This window comes from Octopus bimaculoides, chromosome 4 (assembly GCF_046866305.1).
Source record: "Octopus bimaculoides isolate indiv1 chromosome 4, ASM4686630v1, whole genome shotgun sequence".
NCBI classification, from domain to species: Eukaryota; Metazoa; Mollusca; class Cephalopoda; order Octopoda; family Octopodidae; genus Octopus; species Octopus bimaculoides.
This window is the reverse complement of record NC_142931.1, coordinates 144,662,867-144,675,460: the sequence shown is the minus strand read 5'-3', so window position 1 is coordinate 144,675,460 and position 12,594 is coordinate 144,662,867. Positions and strand designations below refer to the sequence as shown.

Here is a 12,594-nt window from a genome sequence, read left to right as displayed (position 1 = left end):
CCAAATTGAAAACTGTTGACGTTTTTGTAGAGGACTGGTCCCTAGCAACATTTTGGTATAAACAAATTCAGATTTGATCCAGTAGAAAAAAGTTTACATCAAAATTTGAAGCGACGTTATAGGAGGGTAAGTAACGTTTCCACTCAAGTTCAGATCTAAATAACTTTTTTTTTATTTATTTTAAATGTAAAATATATTTATCTTAGCTTCAATGATAGAAGAAAGTGTGAAGAATTTCATAGTTTTGTTCCCATGTAATAAATATGTGTATCAAAAACTTTGGGTGGTAATATATGAAAAATAAAACAGGACAAAAAATTGGATTCGATTATAACTTTTTTTATTTTCAAAACAAAGTATATTTTAATTATGCTTAAATGATAGAGCTCAATTCGAGGAATTTCATGGTATCAGTCACATGCAATGAAGTTTTAAAAGAAAAAAGTTATAAGTGCTTGTTTCTCAAATTTGAGGGCGGTAATATAGTTCTATACTTTTTTAATGAATATAGTTCTGTAAGGGAACTTTTAATGTGTGTCAACGGCATCATTGTGGTAAGGAAAAGATTATCAACCACACCGCTAATTGACACATTTGACACATTATTAATTAGCATAACAGCATAACCTGGAAAAAACATGGATTACATGGAAAAATGCGAGCAAGAGAAATAATATTTTTTATATTATGAACCTGGAAAATTACAAGATAAGTTATTACATCCGGTAACGTACAGAACAAGAACATTTTTACTTAAAATATTGCAGCTGGGGATAAAATTTGACTATTGAAATTTATTTGATTTTAATTTATTAAGTAACATTATAATTAAACAAGGTACCATAGATGTAGCCTATTCAACAAACCAGATGATAAAAGACTGGTCTACATTGCCTTCAAATAATTCCTGGACGCCAGAGTACAATTCCTCTCTTTGCACCTGTAAATCTGTTGCCAAATGCAAAATTAACCGATTTGCAATGATTTTCTGATACCCAAAATCTTGGATCGTCTTCTTCAATTCATTTGTGATCAGAGTTCAGTTATGGTACGTCTGCTTACGCGAATCTGTCCATACATGGGCGGTTCATATCAAGGGGTACAGTTGATGATTTCTCACTGCGTGGTTTGTGTTCACTGCTTGTTTCCTTCTACTTAAACCTCTTCATCTCTCTGCGCACATTATTCTTGCGATTGTTGCTACCTTCATAATCGACTTGTTTTCTTCTGATACTGCATATCCTACACCGTCCTTCATCAAGACTTCACTGGGAGCAGGTTGCTTCTATTTGGGATAAAAACAATTTAGACGACCAGTGTTAATAAAAAATATTATACCTGCTTTTGCATTACTTTTTGTACAACCAGTGTGAGAGTGAGTGTGTGTGGGCATGTCTGTGTGTGTCTACATAGAAGAAATATATATCGCTGGATAGAAAAGTAAATGGACAGATAGATAAACTAAATTACATGTAATATATCCAAGTGCTACGAGTTAGGTCGTCGATATAAAGCAGGCGAAAACAGAACTACATCACATATAAAACATTCATCCACTCATACGCACACACACAACTCACACATACACAGACACACAGACTCACAGAAATACATTCATTCATACACATATTTCTTATAAATACACAAAATACAGACATATATATATATATATATATATATATATATATATATATATATATATATATATATATATATATATATATATACATATATATATATATATATGCACACACATATATATATATATATATACCTTTACATCAATATATATAACATATTCGACTAAATTTATTCAAAGCATCAGATAATATACGGATATTTTCAATATGTATGTAAACATATTTTTGTCTGCCAGTATTTCGGAGGAGAGCAATATATGTTTACAGTTTCGCGACTTTATACACAAATAGGTAGGTTTTACAAAAATAACAAAAAAAGGGGGAAAAAAGGGGGAAAAGAAACAAGACTCACACACAAACGTACACTAATGTACAAACACACACGTGTGACAATATACGCATGTACACAAAGCCTAAAATAATAATGGGTATACGGTTTTGTGAAGCAAGAATATTTCTGATTCTTTCATTGAGGACATAATTGAAAATCTAGCATAACAGATTATCAAATAACAACAGAATATATTTGAGGAATTGAACAAACGTAGACATACATACGGAAGCGAGCACACGCGAATGTGTGAGGGTGTGTAAGCGTATGAGGGTCGGTGTTTGTATGTGCAGGTGAAAGGTGTGTTCCCTTTTATGTGAAATTGTAATTATATACGTATACACACCAACCTACACACACACATACACACACACACACACACACACACACACACCTATATATATATATATATATATATATATATATATATATATATATATATATATGTATATATATATTATATTATATACATATATATATATGCATATATATATATATATATATATATATATATATATATATATATACGTAAATATATCTGTGTGTGTATAGAGAGAGATGGGTATATACATATGTATATATATTGTTCGATTGTGAACTTGTGAATAGTTGCATACACACAAATAAAGTCACATACACACACACAAACACATGCATACAGAAATACCTACCTACATAGATACCGAACCACGTACATACACATATACAATAGACATATATTTGCACGGCACCACTCAATTACCCTCACACCTTTACCTCCCTCATACCCATTCTTTCTGTCTGTCTGTCTGTCTGTCTGTCTGTCTGTCTGTCTGTCTGTCTCTGTTTATATATATATACACACCATCTCTCTTTGTCTTTCTCTCTTTCACTCTGCTTTCTGATGTCAACCATCAGGTTGTGCCACGACAACGGCTGTGTGTGAGAAACGTTATAAAACACAGAATTATCACTAAATAGAGGAAGATAGAGCATCTAATATCCAGACTCTAATCTAATAGAAGCTGCTACATCCTTGTAGCAAAGTCAACAATAACGATATGGAAATACATAGATTAGATTTGCTGCCAATTCTAAAGAACCAATTATCACATGAATCTCACTACTTCTCTGTGTGTGTGTGTGAGTGTGTGTGTGTGTGTGTTTGTGTGCGTGCGTGTGCGCGCGCGCCTGTGTAATGGTGTGTGGGTTTATATACATACTGATACTTACAGAGAAACATACATGCAACTTTAGATAACATACAAGATGTATATAATATATATATATATACACATATATGTATTGTATACAAATATCTATATATAAACATATATAAATATTTATATATATATATATATATATATATATATATATATATATATATATATATATATATATACGTATATACATATATGTGTGTGTGTTTGTGTGCGTATATATATATATATATATATATATATATATATATATACACGTATATATATACATACATATATATATATATATATATATATATATATATATATATATATATATACGTGTATATATACATGGGTTGTCTATCTGTTTCCTTGCATACGTGGATATAATAGTAATTTTTACCGATGTATATGCATTTATAAAATGAAGTGTTCGGAGACACGCATAGGCGAGAAGTTTTTTCGCAATGAGAAGTCGTACTTTCGATTCCGTCGAGTAGCATTTGGTCAGACATCATACACCATGAACTCAAGTTGACCATGACTTTCTATATGAAAATTGTTACTCGGGAGACGTGTTAAATATGTAGGTTAGATTGGATCATTGCAATAAGCCTCCATCATTTTCACACTATGTTAGTCACATTAATTCTTCTTTAAAATCAATTAATTATACTTATCACAGTGGAATATACTGTCTCTTTCTCCACAAATGGGTCTCATTAACGATCAGTTGAGGTAAGAACCAAAATCTTTCTCGCTGAATTGGGGAAAATCCTTTATTTTTATCAAAATTTGTATCTACCCATGTACGGATATATATATATTTAAAATATATTATATATATATTATGCATACATAAATACATTCACACACACACACACAAACACACACACACACACACATATATAACCACATGTGAATCGTGAGCAATTTTTTCCCTCCGTCTTCTGTTTCTATTGGACTTACCTCTGCTTCTGAAGAAGAGCTTTTCTCGAAACGTTAAAACATCTTTCTTTCCCTTAGCGGCTGTTAATACTGTACATGTACATTCACTACTGAATGGACCATAAACAAAAATTGACTTAAAAAAAGGATTTCGATAATCCTTTCAGGTGGTGCTATTAAGTTAGACATGGCCTGGACCAATGTTTGGTCGAAACATATCTAAGTTTACTTATCTAAGTTTATATATATATATATATATATATATATATATATATACACACATATTTATATCTGTATGTATATGTATACATATATTCATGTATATGTGTTTATGAGCATATAGGTGTACATATATATGCATGTGGTTATCCATGAATGCATGACTGTGGCGTATGCATATGTATATTGGTACATACATACCTGTACACACCAGAGACACAAACACACATACGTATTTACATGCACACATATATATGCATATATTACAGAAATAGATGTATATGTGTGTGTGTGTGTGTGTATATATATATGTGTGTGTGTGTGTGTGTGTGTGTGTGTGTGTATGTATGTGTATATATAAATACGTATATATGTATATATATATATATATATATATATATATATATATATATATATATATATATATATATATATATATATATATATATATATATATATATATATATATATATATATATATATATATATATATATATATATATATATATATATATACATATATATTTAAGGCAGTTTCTCTGCTTCTATCTCTGCTGTACAGCGTTTATATTTATTTCACGTTGATATTTTATAAAGCAGAAAATATTTTCTCCAAGCTTTTGACAGTTGATATACGAAACAATTTATATAACATATTGCTAAAATATAGAATCTTTCATATTTACTTCTGCATGAGGTACATTAATATTGTTTGTGTTGTTGATTTATTGTTAGTGTTTTATATGTTGGCGTCGTTGCTACCGTCATCATCATCATCATCATCATCGTCATCATCTTCAACATCGACGTCGTCATCATCATCATCATCATCATCATCATATCATCATCGTCATCGTCGTCATCATCATCAGCATCATCATCATCGTCGTCGTCGTCGTCATCATCGTTACTACTACTACTACTACTACTACTACTACTGCTGCTGCTGCTGCTACTACTACTACTACCACTACTACTACTGCTGCTGCTGCTGCTGCTACTACTACTACTACTACACAGTTGTTTTTTGTTTTTCTTTCCTTCACATGAACGATAGCTAAGCTACAAGTAATCACATGTGTACATACACAAATTCAATTTTTTCCCCTTCCATTGCATACATAGGCATATACATATATGCATAAACACACACGCCTATACCAATATGTATACGCATACACTCACACACACTCTCATACATACTCACACACACATATATGCATACATATATATAAATATATATATGTACACACACACATACACACTCACATGTGTGTGTGAGATGAAATAAGCAATATATTCTCTAAATATCTATTTTATTCAAAATGTAAGATTTACTAATGTGTAGACACTTTGACATAGCTATATATATTACAAAATTAATCATTATACATATATATATATGTATGTATTTGTATATATATATATATATATATATATATATATATATATATATATATATATCCATATATATATATGAATATATACACATATATACATATGTATTTGGATGGCTGTACATATGTATATATATGTTTTCATATATATATATATATATATATATATATATATATATATATATATAATATTATGCATATTTATATACATATATGCATATGTATATATATATATTTATATATATACACACATTTACATATATATAAATATATAAATATTTTTTTGAAAAAAGTATGTTATAAAATATTATTTTCTCCGAATCTTCCATTTAATTTTCTGTATTTTTTTCTTTATTTAATTTTGGGGATATTTTAAAATTTTCTTGTTTTTTTCTTGTTTATCTTTATATGAGTTTTACGTGTAGAATTTTTTAATCAATTTTGATTACTGATATCATATCTGTCTTTTTTTCCTTCTTTAAATTCTTTTTTTTTTATTCTTTGGATGTGGAATTTTAATCAAAAAAAGAACAGGTAAAAACATGGCGAAACAAAATTGACAGAACAATATGTCTCTACTGTAACCCGCACACAAGCCTACCCTCTCCATTTAACATGTTCTTTCAACGTATATATAGTTAAGTATCTATATTTTTGCTCCACATGTTAGAAATGGCACCAATATTTACCTCAAATCATACTTAAGCAGGGAGTAAGTGGACAACCCAGTAGCATAAACATCGGGAAACCAAGTTCCAGATTTTTGAGTGGTCCCAATGATTTGACTGTACCAGCGCTTGCGTTCCCAAGCGAAAAGCATCAACGAAGCAATTTTTTTTACGGTTTTTGCAGAGCATAACTTTCGAAATGTTCCTGGTGATTGAAGTAGGTGTGTCTTAGGAACATACAGTCATACTCTTAATATTTATAAACGAGGCGGAATACACTGACTGCTTTAATTCTAGTTACTGAACGAGGAGCGTAAAGAAGTGAAAACCCATGCTTCCTTATAACCTTAATGACTAAAGAGCAGAGACGGATTTTAAGCAAGCGTTTATGTTCCCAATTTAATTGTACGAACGAAGTAATGCCCTCATGTTTTTTTCAAGCTGACAAAAAAATCCCTAAGTCTTAAGATGTCACCAACTTCGGATTAGAATCTAGAATGTGTATATTTAAAGAAGTGTTTAAAAGACGATAAAGTTTAGCGGAGTTGCGCGAGTCACCGAGAGCTTACGTCGTTTTCAGTTTAGGCGTGTATTGAGAAACTTTAGCTAGATCTATAATGCCCCTACTCTTATTATCAGCAAACGTAAGAAAGATCTTTGAACAGCAGTTCCCCAAGTAGAAAAGTAAGCAGAAAAACGTATCATAATAGACATAGGAGTAGCTTTGAAAATTAGAACATATTATTGTCATGCATTCAGTCGGTTCTCCTTGTGTCTTGTGTCACTTGAGGCAACAGCATGATCATTCTACCTTCTAATACTGAGAGCGTCCTTGACAGCTTGTTCCATTGTTAACCATCTGCTTTTGTTATTCTTCCCTTCCACATTTCCTTTGGTCGGCCATGACTTCTTTTACTTTGTGGGACCCATTGCAAAGCAATCCTGACGAGTAAGCTCGGTTTATAGCAACAAACTCGACCCAACCATTTCCATCTCCTTTCTTCAACAATTTCTCTTATTGGTTTCACATTAGCCTTGATGTGTATTTGGCTATTCCACATCATAATTTGACCAGTAGACCTTCAAAATTTTTCGTAAGCATCTATTTTGAAACGCCTCCAATTTCTTTTCAATACTTTTGGTTGTTTTCCAACATTTGGATCCAGAGAGGAATATGCTAAGTATGTAGCTTTTGTAACATCGTATTTTGGTGTTCTTCCTCAGTATTAATGCTCTGTAGGTAGTCGTAAAATTTAACTGTCATTGTATGGCTGTAGCGGTTTTATGAGTTCTTAGTTGCGTATATTTTCTGCATCACTAGCAAGAGTGAGAGAAACGCCTGCTCGTGGAGGGATCAGGACTGAAGCAAGTGTTCCCCAGGCAGCTCTGGCTGTATATAAATGAAATAATTTCTAATTAAGATGCCTGGACAGCAATTAGTGCAGGATTAGAAATTGATTGTATCAATCGCGGTTGTTGACTGCAGCTATTTTTTTTATAGACCTGTCAATGATGAAGCACACAATCCACCTGGACAAGATCTGAATTCATAACACAAAACGACGTAAAGCAATGTCGTAAAAACGGGCTTCTTTCAGTTTCTGTCTACCAAATCCACTCACAAGGCTTTGGTCACCCCGAGGCTGTAGTAGAAGACACTTGCCCATGGCGCCACGCAATGGGACTGAACTCGGAACCATGTGGTTTGTAAGCAAGCTACTTACCACACAGCCACTCCTACACCTATATATATACATACATGCGTACACACACAAACACACACACACACACACACATAATGAAATTTTTTTTAAAAATATTATATCAGTGGCCAGCATATAAAAAATAGACTGATTAAGGTGTGAAAACATATATATAATTATAATTAAGAGCATAGAAAAAATTTCTAGGCTATATGCTAAAAGTAGACGCTAAATCACCCCAACCCTCTAAAAATTACAAAATTACACGTGTTGAAATCGAGGAAGCAAGCCAACGGCAATTAATAACAATATAGATAGCCCTGGATTAACCAATTATCTCAAATAGCTAATTTATTTCCTGTATGTATACTCTGCTGATGAGGAAAAGCCACTGGGCAAATCCAGAAATGAGCTAATCCAGGGCTTTCCAAATTGCTATTAATTGCCGTTGGCTTGCTTCCTCCATTTCAACATGTGTAATTTTGTGATTTTTAAAGTGGTGAGATGATGTAGCGTCTACTTTCAACATAGAGTCTAGAAAATGTCTATTCCCTTAATTATATATATATATATATATATATAGATATAGATATAGATATATATATATATATATATATATATATATATATATATATATATATATATATATATATATATATATATATATATATATATATATATATATATACATATGTATATATATATATATATATATGTATGTATATATATATATATATATATATATATATATACATAGCAACGTATCTATCTATCTATAGATATGCACACACATATATGTATATATACATATATACACATACGCACACACACACACAAACACACACACACACACACACACACATATACATATATATATATATATATATATACATACATATATATACACATATATATATATAGATATATATATATATATATATATATATATATATATATATATATATATATATATAGATAGATAGATAGATAGATAGATAGATAGATAGATAGATAGATAGATAGATAGATAGATAGATAGACAGAGAGAGAGAGAAACATGCATACATGGGCATATGTTCACATATGTTCATATCTCTAGACATAGCTGATCTACATTCTTTCAAGCCTTGGCTAAGACGATCTCCAACCAATTCACAAACGTTACAATTTCAGTCTCTCTCTTCCTTTCACGAATATTGAAGCGTAATCGTTGAAACTTTCTCGGTTTTCTTTTGTCTCTTCATCTTCGTTGAAATTATTGACATTGAGACAAGTTTTACTAACAATACATATGGCACTGTTTTGATAATTTCTAAATATGATTCCAGCGATTGCGCAGTGATGTCATTCAAAATTTATAAACACTTTCTTTACGTTTTCCTTCAAAATAATCCCTCTCACAAGTTTGGTTTCATCCCACACAGAGAATTTTCTAACCTATCCGTCTTGTTTTGTCCACACCGCAACCATCATCATCATCATCATCATCATCATCATCATCATCAATGCATTGTTATATCTTTGAAAAGCCTGATTCTCAAATAGCATTATAAATCCAGTTAGCAGATGATGAACCGTTTCTCTCGTCTATTTGCATAACCTTCACAAGCCTCTTACCAATTCCATCCATCTTAATTATTTCCTCTATGTTTTTGTTTTTGCTGTTTCCTACAGAACATTAATGATGAATGAAGTTTTCCTGGAATCTAATTTATAGCTTAACTGTCCATGTTTTATTTATTTCTTCTTTTCATCTCAGCTCTTAAAGACTTAACACTCGCGAGTTTTATCTCCATACTCCTTAAACCTTACTTCTTTTCAGATGTGTTACAACTTCTCTTTTAGATACGACTGGATTTCGTTCCATCTTCCATTTATTTTGTCTCTAATCATTCTTCTTTCTCGATTGCCAACATTTCACCTCTGCCCCCAACGTTCATCGTTGTACCTTTTGCTTCTCTCTTAAAAGAACATCATTATTTCCTGATCCTTATTCCCCATGCAATATTTCATCACACTGCAACGATCCATTTTAACTTTCGAAACGTTATTTACATCATTCATGTTCTCATATCTCCATCTCTCTTTGCTCTGTCATTTGTAGCTCTTAATGTCTTTCTCGGTTACTAAGCTGCAGATTCTCTCAGGGGATTCTCTTAATAATTCCATCCAACATTCCTTGATCTATTCAGCTCTATTGAAGAACAATCAACAAAGCGCTGGCTACCATGCCCACTCTAAACTTTACATTTATTGTCGAAATTCTGCAATTTACAACCAATGTTTCATTAAGATTTCCGTTTTACATGAAGTCAATAGAATTTTCGTTTTCCTTTCCCTAATATCATTTTGATTGCGTCAAGAAATTTCAGGGAAATGAAGTGATTCTTTTTAAAAGTGGTACAGTTAATTTACTTCCCGATTTAAACTCCCAACTAGGTCCTTGGAAACCTCTATCAAAGGGACTATATTGCATGAAGTCAGCTAAAGCTCCAGTTTCAGTGTACATGCTCCCTTCGTTCGTTCTTTCGTTCGTTCTTTCGTTCTTTCTTTTTTTTCGTTCGTTCGTTTTATTTTCTTTCCTTTCTCCTGCACACAAAGAAGACCTTCAAAGTGGTCAATTAAGTTAACATTCTTCTTCTGACAAAAAGTGTAAACACACTTCTAAACCTGGTACCTTCTACACCACCAACTTGAATTAATAGTTGCACATTCCAAATGCTTTTTTTGAAACCATTCTGCCCAGTGCCTACAAGTAGATAGGTATATTTCAGGGAGTTAGTCTTTCACCCTAGCTGTTTGTGATTTTTATGATACCCCTAACACAGATATTACAGAGATTGACACCGGGGTAGACTTCAAAAATGGAGAAAAGTCGAATCATTTGTATATGGATGACTAAAAAATCTTCGGTATGAGTGAGTGTGAAAGAAATGGTCATTTAAGCAGTGCCGATAATCAATAAGGATATCGGGATGGGATTTGGGATTAATAAGTGTGGTGTGCTTATCATTAAAAAAGGAAAGGTATTATCTGATGGTGCAGAACTTCCTAACTATGAGAGAATTAAGATGTTGAAGGGGTTGATATTTTGGAATACAACAAAAGCAAGTCGAGGGAGATGAAGGAAAGTTTTTGGCGAGAATACTTTAGGAGAACAAAATTAAGTTCGAAGAGTATACTCAATGGATAGAAAAAGATTATTCTAATGAATATATGGGCTATCTCCTTAATTCGATTTGGCGCCGGTGATGTTAGATTGAAAATAACGAACTTGAAGAAATTGATAGAAAAACTGGGTAAATGACGAAAATGGACAAGGAACTGCACCTTAAACGGATGTCGGTAGATTGTACGCGTCTAGAAACACAGGTGAAATAGGTTTCGTGGAATAGGTTTCGTGATGCAAGATCTGTGTTGCCAATAAAGAAAAAAAAAGTCTGCGATGATATGTCAAACAGTAGATTGAATCTTTGGTTGTTTCTGTCAGAAATAGTGAAAATGTGAGACACCCAAAAGAATTAAAAACAAAACAAACAAGATGAAGAGAGCAAAGAATGAACAAGTGGAAAGTGAAAGCGATGCATGGGCAATTCTACAGAAATAATAATAATAATAATAATAATAATAATAATAATAATAATAATAATGAGAGAGACCAATGAGCTTTATCCTTTGAAATTTATCATACTACTAACGTTAGACTGGGATTTTCTCCATAAAGACTCGACATATTATGAAGTGATGAACACAACATATGATCGTGGAGGAGAAAAATGTGTAACGCCATAGAATTGGCTAAATTATGGTATTATAGTACAGCGGATATCAATGAAATTTTTTTTTAATGTGAAATATGAGGTCCTGGACAGAGAACTGAAGACAGTTTAACAAAATGATGAAAATCGTTTCTGTGGTAGTTTGTTGCAGTCAGCACAACACCGAAATTTCTACTTAAGAGATTCTTAAGATTTGACGAGAGCTGTTATCACAAAACCTCAGGAAAACATCCCTTGTAACGAAATTAGCATGAAATCACTTTTGCATAATAATGATAATACTAACAATAACAACAACAACAAAACTACAACAACAATACAACGCAATTAAGTTGATTATTCAGTTTTTCATTTATCTGTTTATCTGCTATATTTCTTTTGAACAGATACTGTATCGTGTAATACATTGAAATCCTCCTTACAGCACATCTGTATTAAAATTCAGAGGCGTTATTTTAACGTTCATCTTCAATTCTAGTTTATTTCACTGCTCTCTCACTCTCTCTCCCTCTCTTTCTCTCAGTCTCTATCCCTTTTGTCTCTCTCTCTCTTTCCCCCTCTCTCTATCTCCCTGTGACTGTCTGTCTCTCTGTGACTCACTGTCTCTGTCTCTCTTTTTCGTAGTCACATTTTATTCTGTTTTCACTTTTCAAGAGAAATTCCTAAGTAGGTGATACCATGTTTAACAGTTTATAATTTGATTTGCGAATTTTGTTGTTCCTCTCATA

At 32.0% G+C, this 12,594-nt stretch overlaps 1 long non-coding RNA gene across 3 annotated transcripts in view; it reads right to left on the bottom strand.

Annotated features, from left to right (window-relative positions):
- Positions 1 to 342: 342 nt before the first annotated feature.
- Positions 343 to 12,594, bottom strand: part of LOC106873053 (uncharacterized) — an 87,607-nt gene continuing 75,355 nt past the window's right edge. For all 3 annotated transcript variants that reach the window (XR_008264063.2, XR_001409835.3, XR_016241343.1), the window contains exon 5: positions 343 to 1,285. This is a non-coding gene — a long non-coding RNA (uncharacterized LOC106873053). The remainder of the gene's footprint in view (positions 1,286 to 12,594) is intronic.